Below are 27,031 nucleotides of genomic sequence, written 5' to 3'. Positions count from 1 at the left end.
CCAGGGGTATTCTCTGCTCCCATGGGGCCATGGAGAACAAAGTCTGTTAGAGCAGCCTTGAGGCAGCTGCAGTTTACACTGGGGGCCAGGCCTCAGAATATGGTGATCACAACAGGGTCCCCTCTCCCACCACCTCCAAGCAGAGCGACTGATAATCCTGAAGAAGGTGACAGACCTTTAGGAGACTTCCCTGCTGAGAAATCTGTAAGTATCTTCATGGGGAACAAATATTTAACAATGGGCTCGTCAATCTAGCAGAGGGGGTCAAACAAACCAATGGCTAGAAGACGAAGCTAGACAAATTCAGACTGGAAAGGTGTAAATTTTTAACTGAGTAACCATCGAGGCATTTTATCAAGAATCAGGGTGGATACGAGTGGTCGTCTCTGCAACCTGAGCACAACATGCTGAGCATTTGTGAAGACCTGGCCCTCCTGTGCATGGCAGCCTCTTGTGAGGAAACCAGCCCTGATCTTTTGAACGTTCTGCCTTGACCACAAGAGGATTCCCCAGCTTAGCCCTTTATAGAGGATGATGAAGTTCGCAGGGGGAGGGAGGCAGCACTCTCCGATTCAGTCCCTCTTCCAGGAGGTAATGGAGAGAATTCAATCAACAATGCTATTCTAATATGTTTCTAAGTGCAGGTCAGAAGCATTGACTGGCTTATGACTCCACACTGACCCTGGGAAATGTCACCGCAATATACACTTAGCTGTTAAATATATTTATGTCAGAATCAATAACTGTCTTGATCTATATCTTCCACCCACCAAAGAACATTGGGGTTTTTTTTTTGAAAGCCTGAACATTTGTATATTAAAATTGGGCTGGAAGTTCAGCAGTCGTAAATGCCACCAAAAAGTAAATAGATGCTAATTTGCAGCAGCCAAGGATCTAGCCCCGTATTTTCATAAGGGGCCAATTCTAGTCTCAGGTTTTATACACGTGTTACTCTACAGGGTTATTCCCAGTTTACACCAAATGTAAGCGAGAACAGGATCAAGGTCAAAGTCTTATATAAGCCATCTGCAAAACAGTCAGTTACCATTCATTTCGGGCTAAACACACCCCCAACACCCACCCACACATATCCTTGAACTCTACTCGGCGGTAAGTGGCAGAAGAAATAACAGCAAAACCAAGCTGTATGAATCCCATGATATACCCACCAAACCCAGAATTTTTATAGACATTTGAGTTACACACATGCAGGGAAAGCCTGTCCAGCTCTCCTGTAGTGGCTCAAGAGCACAAGTACCACTCTCAGGGCAGACTGTTAGGAAACAGGGCAAATATCCCAAATTAGCTGTGAGTTTTATACTTAAATCTCAACAACCAATTATCAAGTTAAACACCTCAAGTGCTATAACAGCCTAAACATGGAGTCACAGACAGTCTCCTTGGATACGCCAATCTGTCGTCACCTAAGCAAGCCTGCCTTTGTGATAGATGGTCCCCTATGTCAAGTATCACAGCAGTATACAGATCAATTCCTGTCCCAGAGGGCCAGTCACTTACCCTAGCCCAATTGCACTTAGATCTCATATCGAAGACCATGCTTGTAGCCAGTCCTATAATAAATCTTTAGACAGTGTGTTATACTGGAAAAGGAAATGACACAGTTATTGACAAGGTTAAAGCAGGTAAACATAGATACACACAAATGAGCTTCTATAGTAAGCCAGCTGTGTATGTCCTTTGGGGCTAACCCAGGCTAAGCTCAGGGGATCTGTTGCTTATGCCTAGTAATGCGTGCCCCTCAGAGTCACAGCAGCAATGAGATCCAGTTCCTCCTTGTCAGAGTTTTTTATTCCCTTTCCCCCTTCTGCTCTGAGCTACAAATTCAGTTGAAAGAGCAATTCACTTGCAAGACTCATCTTCATGTGTGTGTGGGGAGGGGGGGAGTATAAGCAAAGTCTTTTGTCCTCTTTAATATTCCACTCTAGTCTGTCTGGTATCTACAGGCCTTCCCTGTCAGACAGGACAGGACAGGACACCTTCCACTGGAGACCAGCATTTCACACTAGTTGATTGCTCTCTCCAGTCTGGAGATTTACAGTGACAGAAGCTTGCAATGCAACCATTCAGATATTACCTTACAAGATGGAATACAGATGTTACAATGCAGGCAGCAACTCACAAGCATTCAATACAGTCTAAGCACATTCTTATACTTCTTATACCTATTTTAACAATATTAAAGCACAGAGCTGAGCCAGACTCATTTCAGCTACTTATCTGTCAGTGTTCAATTGAGGAAAGGGAACCCATGGCATGAGCTTGCACCTGGTCTGCCTGCAGGGACAGCTCCAGGCACCAGCGCAGGAAGCAGGGGCTTGGGGCGGCCCATGGAAAGGGGCGGCATGTCCGGGTCTTCAGCAGTAATTTGGCGGCGGTTCCCTCAGTCCCTCTCGGGCGGAAGGACCGGCCACCAAATTGCCACCGAAGAATGAAGCAGCGCACCGAGCGCAGCTTTATCTTTTTTCTTTCTCCCCTCCCACACCCCCTTCGCCACTTGGGATGGCAAAAAAGTTGGAGCTGGCCCTGTCTGCCTGTGTCACAGAGACTGAATCTGGAATTCCCCATCCAAGTTCCAAAATTCATCTTGGTACATCCTGCAAGGCCTTCTGACCACAAAGGCTTTTGTGCAGAACATGTTTACTCTGGTGTCTTAATAGACAATGTTAACTTAAAAATTATCAAGCCAGATTCCATGGACTCAAGGTGCCAGCATGTCCATGAATATGGTTCAAGAATATTTTATCTTTGCCCATTAGCAGTAAGGTTTTTCAACTCAAAAGGAGAGAAAAATCTGTCTGCCGCAAGGCAGCACATCTGTTCAGAATTCATTCTTCCCAGAGCCAGATGCTGTCACCTCCTTTTTCAGGGATTAGGAAATGCTGCACTCCAGAAGAGACCCTTCTTTTGAATCACTTGCTAAAACAAGCCCTACAGGTTGAAAATGCGTTTACAAAAAGCAGGGCCGGCTCTAGCCATTTCGCTGCCCCAAGCACGGCGTCACGCCATGGGGGGCGCTCTGCTGCTCGCCGGTCCCGCGGCTCCGGTGGATCTTCCGCAGGCATGCCTGCGCATGCTCCACCAGAGCAGCGGGACAAGTGGCCCCTCTGCAGGGACGCCTGCGGGAGGTCTACCGGAGCCGCCTGCCGCCCTCCCAGCAACCGGCAGAGCACCCCCCACAGCATGCCGCCCCAAGCACGCACTTGGCGTGCTGGGGCCTGGAGCTGGCCCTGACGAAAAGGTAGAATATTTACTGCAAATTGAATTTTCACTAAAACAGACAAAGAAAGAAGAGATTGCCAGGGTCTTGGGTACTTGTGCCTACAGAGGAATGTTGAGCATCTGGCATTATTTTCCACACCTCTCCATACACAATATCCGCTTGACAACTACAGAATTAAACATCGTGGGGACCTTCCGAGTCCTATCCCCAGCTTTAGGTGGGGAGTAGGGTCTTCTAGTGGTTTGAGAAGGGAAGGCTGAGAGTTAGGACTCCCAGGTTCTATTCCCAGCTCTGGGAACAAGCCTGGCCTAATGTCTGAGCCCTTCTACACTGCCCCCATCTTGGGCACAGGCTGGACTAGAAGTGGGTAGAATCACTTGCATGGGGCAAAAGGGAACAAAGAAAGGACTGTACAGCAGCATTCCTTAGCCATTATTCTGTGGAGACTACTCCAATGCTCCAAGGGCCAGGCAGACTCCATGGATACAAACTCTCAGCCTTAACGCCTCTCATGGTTGACGAACAGCCCCATGTTTTAGCATGAAATAAAATGACACCCAGACAGGAGCAGCTCGGAACAAGGTAAGAATTTTAGCATCCAGGCATCTCTGCTGCTCCCCATCTGAATTGACCCCCAGCCTGTGCCAGGGGCTCCTGCCGGGACAAGGAGGAGTATTGCCAGCAGCACAGTCCCTTCTCTGCATGACCCAGAGACACTGTCTAGCTTGGTACGCCAGGAGTTAACACAGCAGCTAATACCCTAAAAAGGCAAACCAGGGCAGGAATTATTCCAATACTCCAGAGAAGAGCTTAGCCCACAGCATTTGTTAACATGATAAAGTCATGTCAGATAAGCTCTTTTGCACATGGTGTCTCTCTCATCAAAAATGGTCTATTTTTAATGCCTCAATTTACCTGGTGCATCCCCCCAGAGCCAAACAACTGTGCACTGCAGTAGCAGCACCACTGTGTCCATCACAGCACCTTTAATCCAAGGATCCCAGTGTTAATTAAGCCTTGCTACCAAATATAACAGAGCCCGGGGGACAGAACCCAGGAGCCCTGACCTCAGCCTCGCCCCCTCCCCCCCCCACTTTTAACAATTAGACCCCACTCCCCTCCCCCAGCAGAGAATAAAACCCAGGAGTTCTGACTCCCAGACCCCTGCTCTGAATATTAGATCCATACGGCCCCTACTCTATTCCACTTCTTACTACTTCCTCTTCATTTCCTTTCTTTAAATAGACGCCAGAAAATTCTGGCCCAACTCAAGCCAGAAAAGCAGTGTCTTCTCCACTAATCTCTAGCCTCCCTTGCTTGAGCCAACCTCCAAGGTTGCAGCATAGGTGATTCCCAGACTCACCAGAGCAGAGAATTACTCAGGCATAGCGCTTTGCAGCAGGAAATGATAGGCTGGGGAAATGGTGCAGGAACATTACTCAAAGTAAATGGTATTCCCTTGCTCACAAAGAGCTGCAATGTCAGAGACTGTTATTCCAAGTCTCTCCCACGCCGCTCACTTTGCTAACTGAGATTTATGGAAATAGGAGAAGTGGGTGGGAGGTGTTAAATCCCAATATGCCAGCTGCAAAGTCCATTTGAACTGGAGACAGCGCATGGAGGAGTTAGGAAAGGCAGAGACAGACTTGCCAACACCCGGTAGGAGAGAATCTACATACGTGCAATTTAGAATTCAAGTTAGGACCATAAAAATTGCCAGACTGGATCAGAATCAAGGTCCATCAAGCCCATTTTCTAGTAGTTAGAGACATGAGCTCTGAAGCATGAGGTCTAATATGCCCTTCCAGAATTTTTGTCATTAACAACAATTTTGGATATTCTATTATCCACACAGCTGTCCAATCAGTTTTTGACTCTTACTAAATTCTCAGCCTCAGTACCATCCCATGGAAGAGAGTTCCACAGACCAATTGTGCCTTTGATCCACTGTGGATTTGCCCCCTTTCTTTTTCAATCAACATTCTCTTGTTCTTGTGTAGTAAACCAGGGAGAACATAAGCTCTCAATCGGCCCTCTCTGGGCCTGACTGTATTTTATATACGTCTATCATGCTCTCTCTCTCTCTGGTAAACAATCCCAGCCTTTTCAATGTCTCTTTATAGGAGTTTTTTTCTAGACTCTGGGTTTTGCTAGGCTCTCTTCTCTTGAAGCCTCACGAGAATTTTATTTCTTTCCCTGTGCTCCTCTTAGCCAGCTGATGCATCTGTCTGTTGTTTCATAACATTTAAGGCCAGAAAGGACCATTAGACCATCTAGTCTAACCTCCTGTATGTCTCAGGCCTTATACGTCATCCAGGTACCCCTGCACTGAGCCCAATAACTTGTGTTTGGGCAAGCATATAGTTCAGAAAGACAAACAGATGGAGCACTTTCTACTTCCTTTGCTAGTGTGTCCCAGTCATTCATCACCTTCACTTGTTTTATGCCTTATTTCCAACTGAATGTGTCTGGTTTCAGCTTCCAGCCATTAGTTCTTGTTATACCTTTTTCTGGTAACTTAAAACGCCCTTCAGCACTAGGACAGGGGTCCTTATATACTACCACAGAACAAATTATAGTGACAGAATGCCCATTCTGTAGCCCTGCCATGAGTGCAGGCAACTGGACTAAAAGACATCTTGAGGTCCCTTCCAGTCCTACACTTCTATGATTTTATTACTTGGGGCATATTTTGAGGCCTTAAAATGCCTAGGCCTCGTGCTGGAGGGATGAAGTTCACCCAGGAGTAAATTTCACCCCCGGGCAAACAAGGTGAAGCAAAAGTTTCAGACTCTGGGACTGTCCAGTCAGAGCCTTTACTATGCATATTAGGGTAGCACTCCTGGCCCCGTGCCTTAACAAGACCACCCTCATCTGTCACAGGGGTCACGGATTCCATGATTTTATGAAACCTTCCTGACTTCTTGAAAATTCCAATAATTCAGCCCTAGGTGGCGGGGCACAGGCTTCGGCTTTAATAAATTAATGATGTATTATTTACTGCTCGTGTCCTCTCTGTGACTTTTAATAAAATTACCCACACTAAGAATCATAACCTTAGTTATACTCACATACACTACCCTTGTTCCTAAAAAGGGGCTTCCACTCAGCAGATGATATCCAACCTCCCTCAGTCACTGAGTCTAAAAGTTAGGGAAAATCCTAGCAGTCAGCTAAGAAGCCAGAAAGCAAAAATGAAAGAGGGCAGAAGAGTCACCAAGCATTTGGAGAGGCCAGAAAAAAATAGATCACCTAGTCTAACTAAGAATATCCCTTTCAGTTCTCATGCCATCATGATGTAGCAAAGGCCACAATTTCTGCTTGGCAGGTAACGGTTGTATCTTTAGTTCCTTTTCTCTCCTGCTTAAAGGATTAGATAGCTACTTTTTTGCTTAGTAAGCCAGTGGCTCCCTGGTATATTTTCCACTATAATTAAAGGGGTGTCTTATTATTGTAACCCTTCTGCCCCTCTAAGTTGGCAGCAACAAGGGCCGGGTTCAGTATCCAGGAGTTCCGTTTCAGTAACACAATGCATAACCGGCTCGAGCCCCCACCCAGTGACCTGGGACACTTACATACCACACCCTCCTGGGTGCCTCTAGGAGGCAATACGTCCCCTCTCGCAAGCACGGAGTCTGAGTGTAGCAAAATCTTTTTAATAAAGGAAGGAATCAATGCGGCATCCCATTGGAGAAACACCACAAACAGAGTTATAACACAAACCATAACCACCCCCTAGTACATTTGGCAATGTCCTTTTCCCGTTAGGGTCTTAAGTCCAATCACTCCAAAGTCCAACAACCCAAAAGTCTCTGGTCAATGCCACCCCAGAATTCAGATAGAGATTCCTACAGATAGAGGTCCCTCCCCCCAGCCTAGGTGAAAGGAGCACCTTACGTGGTCCAGGGCCAACTGCCCTGCCTCTCCGTGGGTTCTGCTTCTGCCTTCTCCACGAACTGCTCCGCCTTACCAGCTGCTCCACTCTGCTCCTCCAGCCGTCCTCACAAAGTGCTCCACTGCACCAGCTGCCCCGTGAGCTGCTCCAGTTGTCCCTGCAAACTGCTCGGCTCCACTCGCTGTGTGGGCTGCTCCACTCGTCTCACAGCTACTCCATTCTGCCAGCCGCTCTGCTCCACCAGCTGTCCCATGGTCCGCTCCAGCCATCCCCACAAACTGCTCCACTCCGCCAGCTGCTCTGTTCCACAGTATAGCTTCAGGCTCCCCCACTAGTTAGCACAGTACTCGGTGCTCTCAGTTCAGTAATTTCAGCTCTTTTGTGATTTCAGCTCTTAGTGATCTCAGCACATAGTAGGGGAGCCCCAGTGCTGGTGCACCATTAGCCCAAAGTGAGTTCAGCTCAGCAACCTGTATCTAGATTCTTAAGGGAATAAAAAAAATCCACTCTGACATTCCACAGTGGAGGGGAAGGGGTGGAACTGGTGCTTCTGGCTCCACAAGGAGACTGCACCACCAGGCACAGATACCTGTCACCAACCTCTCTCAATTCACTGGGTTTTGGAACCCATGTCCCTTGTCTAGCAAGTACCACCCAACTGAGGTTGAGTCATTTCTGTCACAAAGCAGTCCCACAACTCGGTACCCTGGGATGGGGTAGGCGTGCCTATGCAAATATTTGAGACTTCACATTCCAGACATTCTTTCCACACTTCCCATAATTCACCACCAGATGTCAGGGTACAGCTCATCCTGACTCTGCTTACATCAGCTCTGGTCTACACTGCAGGAGGTGTGGGGGGGAGATCGATATGTGAATAACGTAGCTGAAGTCGACGTACTTAGATCGACTTACCGCTGGAGTACAGGCAGGGCTGGCACTTTCATTTAGGTGGCCTAGGCAATTGTCTAGGGTGCCAGGATTATTGGTGGGCGGCGTTTTGCTGGAGGGGGCAGCAGGCGGCTCTGGTGGAGCTGCCGCAGTCATGGCTGTGGATGGTCGGCTGTTCGTGCGGCTCTGGTGGACCTCTCACAGCCACGACTGCGGCAGCTCCACCAGAGCCGCGGGAGCAACCGACCATCCGCAGCCACGACTGCGGCAGCTCCACCGGAGCCACGGGAGCAGCGCGCGGGGCGGTGAAATTCCCGAGCGCCTAGGGTGCTAAAACCCCTAGCTCTGGTCCTGAGTACAGGAGTCGACAAGAGAGTGCTCGGGGGTCGATTTATTGCATCTAGATTAGACATGATAAATCGATCCCCACTGGATGGATCGCTACCCGCCGATCTGGCGGGTAGTGAAGACATACCCTTAGATATTAGAGCAGTTATGCAAACAGTTTAAAACAACTACATAAAGCTGTCTGGTTGAGCCAGTCCATCTCTTCCTCCCAAAAAATTGATGCAGGGAGATTTAGCTCATGTTAAGGGCCAGGGTAGGAGAGGCATGAGAGACATTTGAAGTGCTCCGTTGCTTACAGAGGGACTTGGTGCTGGTTCATTCATTTTAATACAAATCGACATCACACACCACAAGTGCTTGGTGCTTTAAATAGGGCGTGGGCAGGACTGAGCTAGCCAGCTTGCAAGTTGTTTAATGATCTGCATTAGTACAGAGTGTTTTACACACACTTTGCACTGTGTAAATGATTGTAGAAAAGCTAATGAAACAAAAGAAAACCTTGAATGCATTTTACAAAGTTCACTGTAGGAAGGAAAATTTCACAGCTACTTACATATTAGAAAAATACACTTGGACAGTGAGCTAGTTATGGGGGGAGAGAGACTGTCCTTGGTTTCTTTAACTTTATTCATGGCTTCCAATTTCTGCTGCTCACACAATACTAGGGGCGTTGTGGGGAGGTGTATAGGCACGCGTGTAATCAGAGAAGTTTAAGAGGCAAGTTATGGAGTTATAAACAATGACACCTGGCTACTAAATATACATGTACAGCAAGCACCTGAAGAAAACAGCAAGCCACATTTCGATAATTGTTCTTTCTGCTAGTAAAATCTTTTGCCTCCAGCCCCTAGCGATAAGCAAGTCCTGCTAAGTTGTTAGCAGTGAAGTGCCCATTACCTGGTCTTTCAGTAGCCATTATAATGAACAAATGCCACCTCACAGCCATGGCAACTGCATCAACCAAAGTCTCTTCAGCATAATGCTGCTAGTTGCTGTCATTATCAGAGAATGTCCACTGTCAAGAATAAGTGGCATGATTCATCTGTTAATAGACACCTAGTTACCTGAATATAGTTTTATTGCAATAAAACATGTACAGTGCCTTAAATTTACACAGGTCTCAACTGGACAGGGACAAGACCCATCCCCTCTTGTCCTCTTCCCCTGAGAGAGTTTCCAAGTTTAGGATGTCTACACACACGGTACCAGGAACCCTACATCCCACAGTGCCACTATTCATAACCCACCTACTGGGTATAGGCCCCAAAGCAACACCCTGAAGGAGGCCACTCCGCCGTGGTCAAAGTATACAGTAGTTAGCTCCTGGCTTCTGAAACGCACAAGGCAGCTTAGCTCCTTTAATGTGTCTCAGAGCCACCAGAAGATTGAGCCAGCCAGGAGTAGCCAGTTGCTCTACAATCTGCTGATGCTCCAGAACCGACACAGGAAATCAAATGGTGGCCATTCAGTCTTCACAGACCTGAAAGCAAATTTTTTGAGGGGTCACTCTGGTGCCTTGGGGGTTCACAGGTCCATTTACAGGAGCAGGGCAAAAGTTTTCTAAAATGGATGAATGCTGTATTTGAGGTGCCCAGAAGACGACAGGACTGAGCTGGGCTAGGCCATTGAGCCATAAGCGAGTGCTGAGCAAGCTTCCCCATGGGCCAGCACATGACCAGATATTCTAGTCCGGATACACATGCAGCTCTGCCTGTGCACAGGAGTTTGCCCTGCTATTCCAGTCCTGTGCTCCACCCCCCCCTGCTGCCGCGGATGCCCCTCTATCCCAACCAGCCATCCCACAGCAGCTCTGCCAACACCCCTGCTGTTGCAGCCCTGGGCCAGTTTGGCTTTGAGATGCACAGGTGACCACAAAGGGCCACTGTTTGTTTTGTTACTTTTTTAAAAGAAAATATTATGCAATGTTAAGTAAGCTGCTTTTACTGATTCCCATAACAACACAGAGAGAGAGAGAGAGAATGTGAGTAGAACAGAAATATAATTATGTTCTGCCCACACCTGACATGAAAGGAATTAAATCAGGAGAAAGTGGCAGACAATTTCACAGGATCTCTTTATTCGTTAGCAAAGCTTTTGCAGACTGACTCGCTCACTTCAGAGATCCCTGGCAAACTGACAGCCAAATGAAGGATATGTGAAATCAGATCAGACTTTAATCATACAGAAGCCCTAATGACACTTGCTTTGAAAATGACATTAATGGCAATGATATGCATAATACCTCATTAGCAGCTGAGTCATCTGGAGTAAAATGACGCAGTTTCGCAGCTGATGGGGTAAATAGGCAGAGGTTGATCAAACAGCATTTGGAGAAGGAGGTAGTTAATTTATGTGATTTAGCATTAAGCCAAACTCCACATTTCCATGGGGGGGAGAGGTCTGAGGGAGAGGCGGACATGTCCCATGTTAAGCTTCTTAGCAAAACAGCATCAGTGGAACTCCCAGTGCCAAACAGCCTGCCCACCACAGGTGTCAGCGTTCACAGAATCAGTGCCTTCGGCAGCAAGAAACTTCAGCGCCTGCAACTCAGTGCTAATATGGACTAGTTAGTGCAATATACGGATGATCAGGAGATCGGCATTCTATCCCCAGCTCAGCCACTGATCTGCTGTGTGACCTGAGCAAGTCACTTAGGGCTGCTTGGGGCGGGGAGGGGGGCAGCAAGTGGGGCAATTTGCCCCAGGGCCCCCCATGAGAATATACTATTCTATAGTATTGCAATTTTTTTTATGGAAGGGGCCCCTGAAATTGCTTTGCCCCAGGCAGGGACGGCTCTAGGTATTTTGCCACTCCACGCACGGCAGGCAGGCTGCCTTCGGCGGCTTGCCTGCAGGAGGTCCCCGATCCCGTGGATTCAGCGGCATGCCTGCAGGAGGTCCGCTGAAGCCACGGGACCAACAGACCCTCCGCAGGCATGCCGCTGAAGGCAACCTGCCTGCCATCCTCGCAGCAACCTGCAGAGCGCCCCCCGGGGCTTGCCGCCCCAGGCATGCGCTTGGTGTGCTGATGCCTGGAGCCACCCCTGGCCCCAGGCCCCCTGAATCCTCTTGGCAGCCCTGAAGTCACTTCCCCTGTTTGCCCTCCCACCTTCACCTGCCATGTCTATTCAGACTGTAAGCTCTTCAGGGCAGTGGGCTGTCTCCCATGGTGCATCTATGCAGCATCTGACACGCTGGTCTTCAGTGCTACTAGAATACAACAAATAGTAAAACCAACTCCTCCCACAGCCGCCTTCCCTTCAGCATCCAAACACACCCGTACGGTCTCTGGATTGTATACTGTCCCCAACCATCAGCACAAGTCATTGCAAAGAGTCACACCACTACACGAGGTTTGGATCTCTTCCTATTAACATATTTGTTTGCCAGTTCCAAGGGTAGAGAGAGACAAGGTCTCAAGCTATCAAAAACACAGCACAAGTGTGTAACAGGGAACAACAGCAATAAGCACCATTCAGCCTCCAGCAGGCCAAAAGCCACAGAAAATGGATGGTACCAGCAGTGGGATTCTGTGTGATGTAGTAGGATATTTTCCAAGAACTTAAAACTGGAACAGTAATTGGACAGGAATAAAGTGGGGGAGAGACAGGCAACAATTCACTCTCCCTGACTCACCACTCACCTGATTTAAAAAAAGACAAAACACAACAAACCACCACCAGAAATACCCAAGCAATGTGATGATTAGCCTAAGATAGAGCTCTGATTGCCAAGTTTTCTGAAGTTTGGGATGGGATAAAAATCAGCCCAGAAACGCCCCTCTGAACACAACCTACGTATTCCTTGCCAAACAGCTGGAATCAGAAGTGCTTTTTATTATTTGTTTTACAGGATATTAGTGGGAGGCACAAATCAGGCCCCTTTTAATAAACATACTTGCTGGTGCTCAAAGCTGTTAACCTTTCGTTATCGGACTCCCGAGGGGTGCTCCTGCTGAGCCATCCACTGAAGTATCTCAACCACCAGGATCCTCAGAGATCTCAGCTGCCACAGAGCCACTCACAGTGGCCGTGGCCACGGAGAGATGGGCCTGCACGGGCTACTTAGAACTGCACATCAGCAAATGCAAGGCTAGACTCTCATCTGCCAGATCAGGGGTTCTCAAACCAGGGGTTGGAACCCCTCAGGGGGCTGCGAGGTTATTACATGGGGGGGGTCGCAAGCTGTGAGCCTCCACGCCAAACCCTGCTTCATTCTAGCATTTATAATAGTGTTAAGAAAAAAAGAAAACGAATTAAAAGCTTTTAATTCGGGGGGGGGGGGGGAGGGAAATCACACTCAGAGGCTTGCTGTGCATAAGGGGTCACCACTACAAAAGTTAGAGAAGCCCTGTGCTAGATGATCCCACGAACGGGACCACTATTGCAGAGAGAGGCAGTGTGGTCCAGGGGACTGGATGCAGGACTGGGACTCAAGGGCTGAACTTTACTCCTAGCTCTGCTCCTGAACTGCTGCGTGACCTTGAGCAAGTCCCTTTCCCTCGCACCCTTTGTCAAGTTAACACTATGAGCTCTTGGGAGGCAGAAACTGCATCTGTGCAGCCCCAGGCACAACAGGGCCCTGATCTCAGCACTTGTCCACATAGAGAGGTAGTGCACACCACACTAACTCACCACATGGACACTGCCACAGCACAATACAGAACTTTTAGTGTGCTGTAGCAGTGTCCCCATGGAAAAAGACCATTCAGCAGCATATTGTAGATTCAACACCCTGGCTTGCTGCTCACTAACCTCCAGTGTAGACATGCCAACAGCTAATAAAAACACACACCACAGACAATGGGAGAGAGTTCCAGAGCAGACGACAATGGCAGGACAAGCTCAGATGAGAAAGGGGACTGTGGTATAAAGCAAAGGGTTTTTGCTTCTGGGAGAAGCCCTTCCTTTGGGGGAGGAAAAACAAAAATCTACCTGAGATGTAGGAACAACAGTTCCCTCTGACTTGGTGACATTCACATGCTGGGCTAAAGTTTAGCAGAAGGCCTAGGAACCATTTTAGTCCATTGTCTGGGGAGATTTTCACCCATAATTATCATGGCCCAAATCACCATACACAGCAATAGGGTGACCAGAAGTCCCGATTTTATAGGGACAGGTCTGATTTTGGGCTCTTTTTCTTATATAGGCTCCTATTACCCCCCACTCCCATCCCAATTTTTCACATTTGCTCACTGGTCACCCTATACAGCAGTGTCCTAGATTAAGGTACCGAGATCCTCTCACATCTGCCCAGTTCCTCTCGGGAAGGAAGGATTACGTCCCCACAATTAATATTTTAAATTAAAAGTATAGGAATCCACTTTGTTAAACCATAACAAGATTACACCCAATTAAATGCTCAAGTGACATGGTGGGGATTAGGATGAAGACAAAAAATAATGAATTCAAAGTATCAGAATTTATCTGATTAAAGGTTTAAACCCTTAAATTCAGATCAAGTTAATGTATCAAGTTAATGCAATTTTTTAAAAACAAAAAGTATTAAGCAACAGGCTTAGAACATGGTTACTATGTGGAGATATAACTATCTCACAGAACTGGAAGGGACCTTGAAAGGTCATCAAGTCCAGTCCCCTGCCTTCACAGCAGGGCCAAGTACCTTCATTTCAATGAAAACAAAATGTGTTTGATTCCTAATTCAACCCATTGTGAATCAGGAGTAACTCCATTGCAGTCACTAGGACCAATTTCCCAGTCTTGTAAATCAGGAATGGAGAATCCGGCCCATTATTGCATATTTGTGTGTGCATCACACAAGAACAGACTGCCAACAAATCAGTAGAATCCCAGCCCTCACCCTTAGGCAGTTTTGCTAAAAGCTAATGCACTTGAACAGCAGATCACCTGAAAAAGTTGAACTTCTGAAAGGACAGAAGACTAGTAACATGTTCAGTAAGTCTGCGGAAACCCTTGGAGTCTTTTCTTCAGCCAGTTAAGTCTTTTATAACTATTCCTCTCATTTCAGCAGAGAGCAAAATTCCAGTTTCCCTGGGTCTGGATAGAGCTGGTCTCCCCACCCACCCCACCAAAAAAGTTATGACATTCAGGTGAAAATAAGTGAAGTTCTTTTGCTATTCTCAGATGAGCTCTAGTTCTTGAGGCTGATATTTTTACGAAACATGCCATGCAATCCAAAGTGCCCCAAACACTGCCTTTGGCACCCTATCATCTCAAAATCCTGATGCTCCTTTGTGGTTAAAGATGCTGGTTTTCTACACAGGAGTGCATAATGTAACCCAGGCTGTGCAAAAGTGGACCCCTTTTGCCTGTTCATTACAGGCAGGCTCATGAAACCAAGCCAAAATAAGAAAGTACATCTTACCTTTCCATCAGCTGCACCATCAGGACGTGACTACTACCTCAGTCTCCCCTAACAAATGGTCTTCACATGCCCTGTAGCCAAAGCAATAAAGAACAGAGCCAGTTGGAAAATAGAGAACACTGTCCGTGAAAAGTTTTTAATAAATATGGGAGTTTGGCAGGGGAAAAAAACCACCACCAAAAAAACCCAGAAAATGTCTGTGAAAAACAAAACCAACCTCCTCTTCCCACATCTCCCCTCCCCTCAGCAGCTTTTGGGGTTTTCGGTTGAAGTTTTGTATTTATAAACCACCACACATTTTTCATGGAAAAAACAATAAAGTTTCAACCATTCAGTTTCTATTTCTATTAAAAAGGCCATTTTCCACAGAAAAATAAAGTTTAGTCTGAAAATCTTCAAACAGCTGTTAAGAGTCCAAACTAACCAGCCTTTCCTACCATACCTGCTGCTCTCATCTTCAATTTTGAAACAGGGACCCCTAAACAAAAGGCAGGTACCTTAACAGCCTGCACCAGACCACTACTATAATACCCCAAGTCTTTTTCTCCTCTTGCTTCACCCTCCCCCGGTCCTTTTGTGCCCTGCCTCAAGCACATCCTGCAGCCCTCTCAATCAGGAGTCACTGAAGAGCAGCTGAGATTTGGAGCAGGACTTCACTAGCCTAGGCTTGTCCTTAAAGGGGCAGTCCAGCCTGTGACACCAACCAGTCTGAGAACAGGTACACAGGAGCTAAACACACAGGTCAGCCAGCCCCAAAAGCAAAGCTGAGGAGTGTTGCAAGAGCCTCACTAACACCCCATCTAGACTACGTGCCGTATCGGCGCGTTAAAATCGATTGCTCGGGGATCGATATATCGCGTCTGATCTGGACGGGATGTATCGATCCCAGAGCGCGCTTAGATCGATTCCGGAACTCCACCAAAACAAACGGAGTTCCAGAATCGACATGGCGAGCCGCACACATCGATCCCGCGCGGTGAAGACGGGTGAGTAAATCGATTTTAGATATTCGATTTCAGCTACGCTATTCTCGTAGCTGAAATTGCGTATCTAAAATCGATTTTCGCGCGTAGTGTAGACGTGGCCTTAGTCAGCCTGACACCTGCACTTACCAGCAAGGGATAGTATCTTTTACAATTCAGACATCAACAGCCAGCTTTATATTTCATGAAGATAAATGAGAATATTCATTTAAAATGTGAGAATGAGATTGCATCTGGAGCCTAATTCATTTGAATAGGCCTCCTGTCATATTCGGTACAAATTATTCTCTAAATGTTTTGTTAATTTCACATGCAGACTGATCTATTTTACATTTTTACCAGGCTTTGAAATTATCATCTCCTTGTCTGGATGCAAGTCTCTACTCAAGAGAAAATTCAAGGTCTTCTGTTGCCCAGGTGAGCCAACAAAACAAATACAGATTTACTTATTTTTTTTTAAATCAAACCTTTATTCAAACACTTTACCACAGATGCTTCATTAGCAGTATCACCAACCCCAAGAGTTCAAAACTCCTAAGTCACCCTCCCACCCCCAAAAGTTTTTTTTTTCTTTTTTTAAATCACGGATTTTTTTTTTAAATTCTCTTTTGGTTCAGCCTTTTGAGAACTGCATTTTCAAGCTTTTCATTTAAACCACATGGGCTACCAACTTCTCTTTTAAAGGAAAGCTCAGATTCCCATCTAATCCCGTGATTCCCAGAGAAAGGGCTTTAGGAAACACACCTAAGATTAGGAGATTTGTGATAAAACCGCAAGTGCTGACAACATGGAATGAGGGTGAAATTCACCCCTGTGCAGACGGGCAGCACAAGACTTAAGAGGGGGTTCAATTCCTTGTTCGGCAAGACTTCCTCGGCGACCTTAGGGAAGTCACTTAGTCCCCCCGTGCCTCAGTTTCCCAGCTGTAAAATTAAGAAAATAGCACTGCCCTGCCTTGCAGGGCCTTGTGAGGGTAAATGTGTTAAAGATTGTGAGGAGCTCAGACACCATGGTAATGGGGCCTAGGAGAAAGAAAATCCCAAATGGGGATTGAGTGGTTCTAAGCAGTGCATATCCCTTATATTGGCGCTATGCAAAAGGGTGAATTTCACCCCAAATTTCCCTCTACCTTTCCCACCATAGCATCTTGGCATTAAGTTTGGAGCCTTAACAATGAGAAGATCCCTACATAATAGGTAAAAAGTCTCAGTTTAAGAGGTCAAATTAATTCCTGGTGTAACTTTATCGATGCAGGCCATCCATATGCCTTGTACTGGCCCTCTGTGAATGTCATTCAATACATTATTTCTATTCATTTCTGAATACAGGCCAGGAGCAATCTGTCTTCTTTAAACGGCACAATAAATTAAGGATCCTAAAGATCCCCTTGTGTCTAAAAATTGAAGATCAGAAACTCACCTACAAAATGAAATAGCATCTGTGGGGCTGCTGTTCACACTGTGTGAATGCTGCCAGTGTATAATGTGGACTAAAACCCAGAGCCGTTCTCCTTCCCCCTCTACAAGGCGCAGCCATTGACAGGGTGGCAATGCTATCAAGTCACACTGGCTATGTTCTACACCTGCTTTTGCACAGATGCAAGTGACAGCATGACATGTAGGAGCCATGGAGAACCAGGCGCCACTTCTCCATCTAGGTTCATCCATGACACCTGCATTCCTGTGGGACAACACTCCAGAGGAAAACGGGTAAATGCAGAGACAACGGGATGGAACAAACTCACAGGGGAGATTAGACTAATCTAGAATCTGGCCATTTTCAGGACATACTCCAAGACTTTCTCCCAAATCCCTGCCCCCACTCCAGAAGTCACCCTAAGCAGAGAAATTGTATGGCAGGCCATGAATGCTCATGAAATTGGGGGTTGGGGTGCAGGAGGGGGTGAGGGCTTTGGCTGGGGGTACAGGTTCTGGGGTGAGGCTGGGAATGAGAGGTTGAGGGTGCAAGAGGGTGCTCAGGGTGTGATCGAGGGGTTCAGAGGGTGGGAGGGGGATCAGGGCTGGGGCAGGGGAGCAGGCCCAGGGCAGTGCTTACCTCAAGCAGCTCCTGGACGCAGCAGCATGTCCTCCCTTCAGTTCCTATCCCGGCCAACAAACCCTCTGGCTGCCTCTATGCATAAAAGGTCAGACTAGATGATCATAATGGTCCCTTCTTCCCTTAAAGTCTATGAGTCGGGGATGTGCCACTGCTTCCTGGAGCTGCACAGAGCCCTGGCATGCGTGGAGTGGGACAAGCCCCTGATCCTGCTCCCCAGCTGGAGCTCGAGGACTGGATTGAAATGTCTGAATGGCCGGATGCGGCCCCCGGGCTGTAGTTTGCTCACCTCTGTGTTAAGAGGAAGCAAGTCAGGCACCCTGGAGATTTTTGCTGATCTGATTTCCTTTTACTGTTGGATGTTTCATCACTTGAAACAGGTGAGAGTAAAAATGTACAGCCAAGAAAAACATTGTTCCACTCTGACTTTACTGCCTCTCTTGATTACAGTTTCATATCTGCTTGAAGTCATCTAGTAATGCAGACTGCATGGCCCAGTGGTTAAGAGATTGATTCATAGATTCCAAGGCCCAAAGGGACCATTGTGATCATCTAGTCTGACTTTCTGTATAGCACAGGACAGAGAACTGCCCCCAAATAATTCCTAGAGCTTTTCTTTTTGGAAAAAAAAATCCAATCTGGATTTTAATATTGTCACTGATGGAGAATCCACCATGCCCTTGAATAAGTTGTTCCAATGGTTAATTACTCTCATTGTTAAAAATGAATGCCTGGTAGTTGGGACTCCTAGGTTCTATTCCCAACTCCGATATGGACCTACTCTGTGACCTTTACTAAGTCATGGCTCTGCCTGTGCCTCAGTTTCCCCAAGTTTAAAAGGACAATAAAGATACAGCCCCTTCTTTGTACAGCACTGAGATCGATGGATGACAAGCACTAAGATTTTGTCCACACTCAAGCTCGTCTCACATTTAGTTAGCTCTCATGCCATTGCATGGACAGCACAGAGGCCTCTGACCATGTTATGTGCCTCCAGGATATTCTGTCCTGAGTCAAGTTTGGGGTAGACCACCTGTGAGGGACAGGAGTCTGTTGATACTGCCCAGCCATTGTGTTTTAGGCCTTCCAGGGGGTCTTTTCCATCTTGCTTTTACTGGATCTCAGTCAAAGGTGATTCGCGCAGGGAAGTTGCTAGGCTATTCGGAGCAGATGACTACACCCCCCACTTAGTGAGCAATGGGGACTGTTTGAGAGAAAAGGACCTCTTCAGTTAGACAACAGATCCCATCATGTGACATGAATTCATATTATTTCATGTTTTTGATAGTTCAAAGATGATAAATCAAGATAACATCCAACTTCTTTTCATTCATGACAATGAGAGGCCAGGTTGCACTCCTCTGAAAACATTCCATCATTCTATATATCCTCAAGCTTTGTTTCTTGACTTATCAGGGTGCTCAGTTTGCAAGAGATGCCCCTGATAAGATACCCCATTACCGATGACATTTTTGCAGCAGGGGCTTCAAGTTCTCTTGATGCTGCCTAAGTTATTGGCAACAGACTCAAGGTAGGAGAAACGACTGACTGCCCTAGCATGGATGTAGTTGCACTAACTTAACCACGTACAGGGAATAAGCCATACTATTACAAGGCACTTCTCTGTCAGTATAGCTGTGCCCACCCTAGGGCTGTACTGGCACAGACAGACTATGGGTAACCATACTCACACCCTTAACTGACAGTAATCTGTATGCAGATCAGACCTAAGTGGTGACAGAGACATGTATGCACAGGGTCAGCACAAGACCCAAGCAGTGCTCAAGCCTCCAAAAAATGGGGGCAAATTGCAACCTACTACACAGGGGTTCTCATGACTCTTGCTAACAAAAAGTGTAAAGATGTAAATTAAAGGGAGCTGTGATTACTGTAAAGTGCAATTAAAAAAATTAAGTTCCAGCTCAGTTTGTATTCAAGGCTTATATTATGTGTTTGGTATAAACACTAATTATTTTGTTTACTATGGGATGATTGTGTAATTAGGAGTAGGGAGAGATCATGCCCTGGGCTCAGCATGATGCAGAAAAGTTGGCAATGGCAAGAGAAAGCTATGCAGGTGAGCTCAGCTGCCTTCCCCAGACATACAAACACACTGTCCTCCAGGAATTGGGGCTGCAGTGGGAAGAGTGGCACATCAATGAAGTTGCTCACTCCTGGATCCCAATTACAGCTGGCTTGGGTAATTAATTAGTGCTCTCAGATCAAGTGGTGTCCTACAGTTCATCCTACAGGGAAGCAGGAGAGACCCAAGGCTCCATGCAAGGAAAATAAAGACTGGTTAGATCAAGCTTCTCGTTTCAGCTGTCTCCCTGGTTCCTCTGTCACAGGATCACTGTATCCTTTCTGCCCAGATGCACAGCCCTTTCCACAGGGCAATTGGACAAGTGATTAGAGCATGAGTAGGCAAACCCATACTCACTTTAATCTAATTAGCACACCTGAAAACAGTAGCAAAGACACAGAGGCACAGACCCCAAGGCAGGCTGTGTAAGACCACCCAGTACCCTGAGTGTGACTTCACATTGCTAATTTATGCTGGGGTCCCTGACACCGTATCTTCAGGGTGATTTCTAGCCAGTAAAGCTTGCAGAGAGAAAGCTATCCAACCTCCAACTGTGGTGCAGAAATCCCCTCCATTTCCTTCCCTGCTGTAGCCAAGGGAACCCCACACAAAGAGGTTTTTTTAAATGAAAGTCTTCCCTTCCAAGGCCTGACTTAATCACATAGGTTTACAAGGAGTGACTTTCCTTCACCTGTGTGTCCAGGTTCCCCAGGTCCTTCTGAGCTCAGATGCCACAGTCATCTTTGTCTCTGGGCTTCAGCACCTTTCTACCAGCGTTGTTGCTGCCCCACCTCTCCCCAAGTTCATACAGGGCCCTGAACTACTGTTTTCCTCCAGTTACTCTCCTGCCCTTTTCTATACAGCCCCCACACATATCCTCCTATCCCAACCCCTGGCTTTTCCCAGAACAGAGCAAGAGCTTTGTCTTATATAGTTCCACAGGCACTTACATCAGCCTCAGTCACCTGACCCCTTAAGTGCTGTACCTGACAATTAAAATTCCCAGCACTCCCACCTTAAAGGGGCCACATCCCAGTAAGACATGGGTCCCCAAAGTATGGAGCATGTGGCAGGGCCCAGGCCAGTCCTCATAGGGGATGGGGAGCAAACGCATGCCACCCAACTCCACTCCAGCCCCAGCCCCAGCCCCACCCTTACCTGTCACCTGGCTCCGGCCCCACTCTTGACCACTGCTCCAGCCCCAGAGCCCGCCCCAACCACAGCCCCAGGCCAGGTTCCCAGGGGTGCATGGACAGATTACATTATGGGTAAGCGGGGGCCATGACAAAAAGTTTAGGAACCACTTTTCACGTATTTATCTTCACAGCACCCCTGTGGGGAAGGGAAGTACTATTATTCCCATTTTACAGATGGGCAACTGAGGCAGGGAGACAGTTTGCAGGCTGGGGCTATCAACAGCACTGAGTGACTGCAGGCTGAACTAGTGACTTGCCTAACAGCTCACAGGAAGTCTGTAACAGAGCAGGCAATGACCCTGGGTCTCCCAGCTTAATAACTTGACCATTGGAGCACACTTGCTCCCCTTAGCTGTCCTATAAAAGCTCTCAGTATCTTCAGGCAGAGCTTGCTTCTCCGCAATCCCCAGCATTGTGGTATTTTGGGGGGGGTTGGTTGTTTTTTTTTTGCTGCTGCTGGTCACTCATTGCTCTGACTGAATTTGGGTTTGTAAGTAAAAGCAGTATGAGAATAAGAAATCAGAAAGAGAGGGCTGTTTAAAAATAGGCTGGGGGGAAAGAGTCAGCATCAGGCAGTGAAATGCCAAAGAGACAGTCTAACAAGCTTTGTTCCTGGCCCTTTTTACATATCTATCAGAAAATCAACAGTCAGTCATCTCACCCACAAGCAGTTCTCCTGGAGCAGATGTGGCTCCATTTGAGATCTGCAAACAGAGGGAAAGTAGGTCAGCCTTCCTCAGAGCTCCATCCCCTAAACTGCCTTGCGTGGAATCTTGGAAATATAAAGGTCATTAGCATTCCTGTTCTAAGCAGCTGAAACATTAAAGGCTAATTCTGCATCATTACAGAATATGGAGGAGGCTGCCTCTGCCATGCAGAATGGTTCACAAAGAAACCACCAAGTTCCCTGTGGAGATTAACTATGTCTAGTGCCCCCAAGCCATAAAGCGAAAATGTGATAAAGCTTGTAATAATGTTGTCAATAAGGGTAAATGCTGGTTTTAGACCCCGTGTTTCTTATTGGCCATGACTGCATCCCTGAAGCACTAAACTAGGCTAACTGTCTGACTTATTCTTTCTGCAAACACCAAGGCTAACCCTGCCAGTGCAAGCTTTGCCAGCCACAAAAAAACACTATGAAGCCTTGAATTCCAACCTTCATATTTGGGTTCGTGCTTATTTTTAACAAAACAACAAGCTCAGCTGTGGGGGTTGGGGTGTGGGATATTTCTTAGCAGGCGAGCACCCCACCCCTTCAGTAGGGCCAAATCCCAGCAGCCTTGAGATCAGTTGTTCTAAGGCTGGCTCCCTAAGAAGCCAAGATGAATTCCAGTCTAGACTCTAGCCAGGCCTAGCTGATCTTTCTGAGTCAGTTCCTAGTTTGTCTGGGTTGAGAGAGGAGCTGGGCTTCCTGTCTGTCTCTTTTAGGTATTTATATGGCCTGCCTCCACATGTTTCACCATTCTTAACGCATTTGCGTGTCCTCGCACTGTGTCTGTAACCCATCTCGGCAGCAGAAGGGTCTCCTTAGCCTTGCATAGGCTGCAAGGCTACGTCAAAGAAGTCCTTCCCTTCTCCAAGGAGGCAGCGTGAGAGATAGGGCAGAGGAGCTATCGCAGGGAGGGTTTGCAGGCTGGGCATCTCTGAAGAGCTCCAAGTCCCTCTACACACGCGGCCAGATAATTACAGAAGAGCTCAGCACCCAGCAACTCTCATTTGTTAGACTAGGGGCCCTGGGGTGACCAGACAGCAAATGTGAAAAATCAGGATGGGGTGGCGGTTAATAGGAGCCTATATAAGAAAAAGACCCAAAAATCGGGACATCTGGTCACCCTAAGGGGCTCAGGCTTACACAGGTATTTAGGGACCTGAAGATACAGATTGGTGCCTGCTGTGATATTCAACAATGCCTGAGTGAGCTGGGTGCCAAATTCCCATTGGCTTTGAATGGGGGTGAGGCACCGAAGCTGCTTAGGAGATTTTGGCACTCTCGTGGCTCTTTGGGCACTACTAGGCAGGGAAGCGCTACTGAAATCCATGGTGTCATACCACGAGGACAGAGGAGAGCAAACCAGGCCTGACGACAGCTGTTTGTTTTTTTCACCTGTTCATTTCCCAGACATGAACCCCCAGGTAAAGGTGCCCCATTCCCCACTCGGCCCGCCCACCCCCTGCATTCTCACACCACACCAGGGCCATATTCCCCATTCTGTCACCCCCCCTACCCTCTGTGTTCTCCCATCATGCCCAACAGCCTCCCCAGATGCCTAAGAATAGAAGATGGGGCAGGGGCTGAGATTTTTCAGAGCCATGCAGGGAGTCTGGCCATATCTTTCCGTAATTTCAGTGTGAAGCTGGGTGGCTAATTTTCTTGCACTGCTTTGAAAATCTCCACTGAGGTTTGCAGCATGCCCTTATAGGGTAACAACTCTGGGGTCTGTCAGACCAATGAGTGGCGAGACAGTTCCTGAGCCTAGCACTGTTATGGAAGGGGGGTTAATACTCTGCCACCAGAACCCCATGGCCCAGCTCAGCTGTCAGTGGTATCACATGGAGAGAGATAGGGTCCAACCAGTACCCAGATTTGTCCCCTCCTAGTATTGTCACAAGAACTCACAGAGCCACAGGGAAGAGGGATGAGCTAATACACAACCATCTACTGGCAAATCCAGAGAAATAACAAGCCATCTAGAGAATTTATTAGCAGCAAAGTATCTGCCCCAAAGCTTTAAAAAAAGGCATTTAAAGTGTGTGAAATACTAATAGTAAAAATAAAGCTCTTTTTTTCTCTACACCACAGCCCCCTGTGAGCTCCAAGCATCAATTGTGGAATTAAAAATTGCTTGTAAAATGGCTCTGGATAGGACAGGAACATGGTCATAATGAGATTAAAATATCCAAGGCCAGGCCAGCCCTGGTAACACAGCAATGTCCTTTCCTTTAATTCCTTGTCATCAAAGGAGCCTCCACCAGGATTAATCTATTTTATTTTTCATTTCTCTTGTTGCCAAGAAAAAGGCCATTCCATGACCCACATTAAGACGGTGAATTCCTCAGAGTGGAGCTGAAGCATTGGCTGCGTTTTAATATACCGAAATTTAAAGTAAAACAACCATCCCAGCCCAGTGGAGTTTTGGACTGCAGATTTCCAAGGAGCTCTGAAGCTTGAGATTCTACCCCAGACTATTAATGGATTCACAGATTTTAAGGCTAGAAGGCATTAGATCATAGTCTGTCCTCCTGCATAACACAGGCCAGGGAATTTCACCCAGTAATTCCTGCATCAAGCCTGTAACTTCTGGAGTTGAAGCTACAGCACATATTTTAGAAATACATCTAATCTTTTAAAGATTTTAAGTGATTGAGAATCTACCGTACACTCAGCCAGTGGTTCCAGGGGGTAATTAACCTCACCACTAAAAGTTTGCAATTTATTTCTACTGCTCTGAATTATTCTAGCTTCAGCTTCCACCCATTGGCTGTTGTTCTGCCTTTGTCTGCAAGAATAAAGAACCTATACTTTCAGAAATCTGCCTGCATAGGTACTTATAGACTGGGATTAAGTTGTCGATTAATCTTCTTTTGAATAAACAAAACAGATTGAATTTTTCAGTCTCTCCTGGTGGGGCAGGTTTTTCAGACTTCAAATTGTTCTTGCAGCTCTTTTCTGAACCCTTTCCAGTTTGTCAACATCCTGTTTGCAGTGTGGGCAACATGAGACCTGGATACAATAATCAATCGTGGTCTCACCAATTCTTTACAGAAATAGAGGGTAGAGCTTCTCAAACTGTGGCCTAGCGACCCCTGGTGGTCTCTGGAAAGCTGACTGGCTTCATGGTAAGGGCTCTTCTTCCTTTTCTCTAGCTGCTAAGACAACACTAAATGCTGCAACTACTTCTCTATGATTAATTTTTCCATCTAAGCAATTGCTATAATCACCACAGGGACATTATTAATCCATTAACTGGTGAAGAGGTGGGGCCCTAGTGTCAATTTTTCTATTAAGATGTGGTCCACTCTTTCAGTTGCCTTCTCACACATAATACAAGATGCAGGTGACATTCAATGAAATACAAAGGCAGAAAATTTTAAACCCATGAAAATAAGCACTTTTGCATGAAGCCTACCTACCCTGCAGGACTAATTGCCACAACATCAAAGAAAGGGGATTGGACATTGCTATGGATAATGAGAACTTGAGCTATAACAATAAAGGTTAAAACAAAGAACCATGAAATTTTGGCAGTTTATGCCAACTGGGGGTGTGACTCTAACTGTTTTGGAAGAGATGTAAACAGTTCTGCAGAGCACCAGGAGCTAAGAACGGAGATACTTTCCTTATGCATTGGTTATCCCTCAGCTGCCCACTGCAGAGTTTTTTGCACCTTCCTGTGAAGTAGCTGCTACTGGATGCTTTCAGATTACACCCCTGACTTGACTTCTGTCACCCTATTACATGTATCTATTAATTTCAAATCATGTTAAGAGTTTGACTTACATAGAGAGAAGCATGCAGTGTTGTTATAGCTGCATTGGTCCCAAGGTATCAGAGAGACAAGGTGGGTGAGGTAATGTCTTTTATTGGACCAACTTCTGTTGGTAAGAGAGACAAGCTTTCGAGCTGACAGTTCTTTTTCAGGTCTGGGAAAGTTGGTCCAATTAAACATATTAACCTCCCTTCCGTTCCACTATGACTGGAGGGGTGTTAGTAGGCCACTTCACCTTGGATGGTCCTTTGAAATATCTGGTAACTACTACGCTAAACGGGCTGTTCCACCTTCTATTTAGCTGTGACACTCTGAGTACATTTCCCAGACCTGAAGAAGAGCTTTGTGTAAGCTCAAAAGCTTGTCTCTCTCACTCACAGAAGTTGGTCCAGTAAAATATATTACCTCACCCATCTTGTCTAATATGCTGGGTCAGACATGGCTACAACAATGTTGCTCAAAAGCTTGTCTCCCTCTCCAATAGAAGTTGGTCCAGTTAAAGGTATTGCCTCCCTGACTTTGTCTGATAGAGAAGCAGGAAGTTCAAAGTCACAGCTAACATATTCTCCATCACCTACACTGTTATATTCATGTCTCTAAATATAAAATATTACACATGGCACTCAGAGATCAAGAGTGTTATTGGTTCTGATTTTCTGAATTCCTGATCTTCAGGTTCCTGATGTGATTTCTGTCTATTGTATTTAATTCCCAGAGGTGATTCTGACAAGCTACCCTTTGCATAATCCTTCCTATCACACACACTCATGCTCCTATGTGCTTCATCCCTCACCGGAGCTCTCTGAAAATAGACAGAAACTTCTCATTTGCAACTTCCACTGGTGCATGACTGCCAGCTTCAGCAGCAAAACCTTTGATGCTTCATGGATATCAAAGGAATATATTGATCAGTCCCTCCCTGAGAGAGTTGCTTTTTTGCACATGAGCACATTGTTACAGAGCTGGCATTTACAGCGCACAGCTTGGCTAGGCCTGGTTTTCAAGCAGGCAGCAGAAGTGTGAATGTAGTGCTGGATTCTATAGCTTGGTTTTGAGTTTTATGCCTGAGTTTTTACCTGTGTAGTCACTCTGTTCCTGCCTTGATCTATGAGCCCCAAATGTTAGGATATTATGATCTTTCCAAGTGCCTAAGCAATTTCTTTTTTTTTTTCTCTTTTTTTTAAACACTCACTTGTGGTACAAGTATCAGAGGGGTAGCCTTGTTAGTCTGGCTCTGTAAAAGCAGCAGAGAATCCTGTGGCACCTTATAGACTAACAGACGTTTTGGAGCATGAGCTTTCATGGGTGAATACCCACTTCATCAGATGCATGTGGTACAGTGTATATAATTACCAAAACAATGCAGAGTAGCTGAGAAATGTATACCTGTTTGTGATGGGATTTACTCCCATCACCTGTTAGCCCAGGGTTTAAGAGCTAATTAGTACACCTGTGAGTTACTACTTCCTGGCTGGAGCTACACAGGGATAATTAGAAGCCAGAGCCTT

At 46.5% G+C, this 27,031-nt stretch overlaps 1 long non-coding RNA gene across 1 annotated transcript in view; it reads right to left on the bottom strand.

Moving 5' to 3' along the window:
* LOC116819220 (uncharacterized) overlaps nt 1-21,795 on the bottom strand; it is a 157,542-nt gene extending 135,747 nt beyond the window's left edge. The window contains exons 1-2 of the long non-coding RNA XR_004372360.2: nt 21,698-21,795; nt 14,720-14,790 (exon numbers count right to left, since the gene is read on the bottom strand). This is a non-coding gene — a long non-coding RNA (uncharacterized LOC116819220). The remainder of the gene's footprint in view (nt 1-14,719; nt 14,791-21,697) is intronic.
* Between the last annotated feature and the right edge of the window lie 5,236 nt (nt 21,796-27,031).

This window comes from Chelonoidis abingdonii, chromosome 11 (assembly GCF_003597395.2).
Source record: "Chelonoidis abingdonii isolate Lonesome George chromosome 11, CheloAbing_2.0, whole genome shotgun sequence".
Lineage (NCBI taxonomy): Eukaryota > Metazoa > Chordata > Testudines > Testudinidae > Chelonoidis > Chelonoidis abingdonii.
The sequence above is the reverse complement of the archived record's forward strand: the minus strand, read 5'-3'. Positions and strand labels throughout refer to the sequence as shown.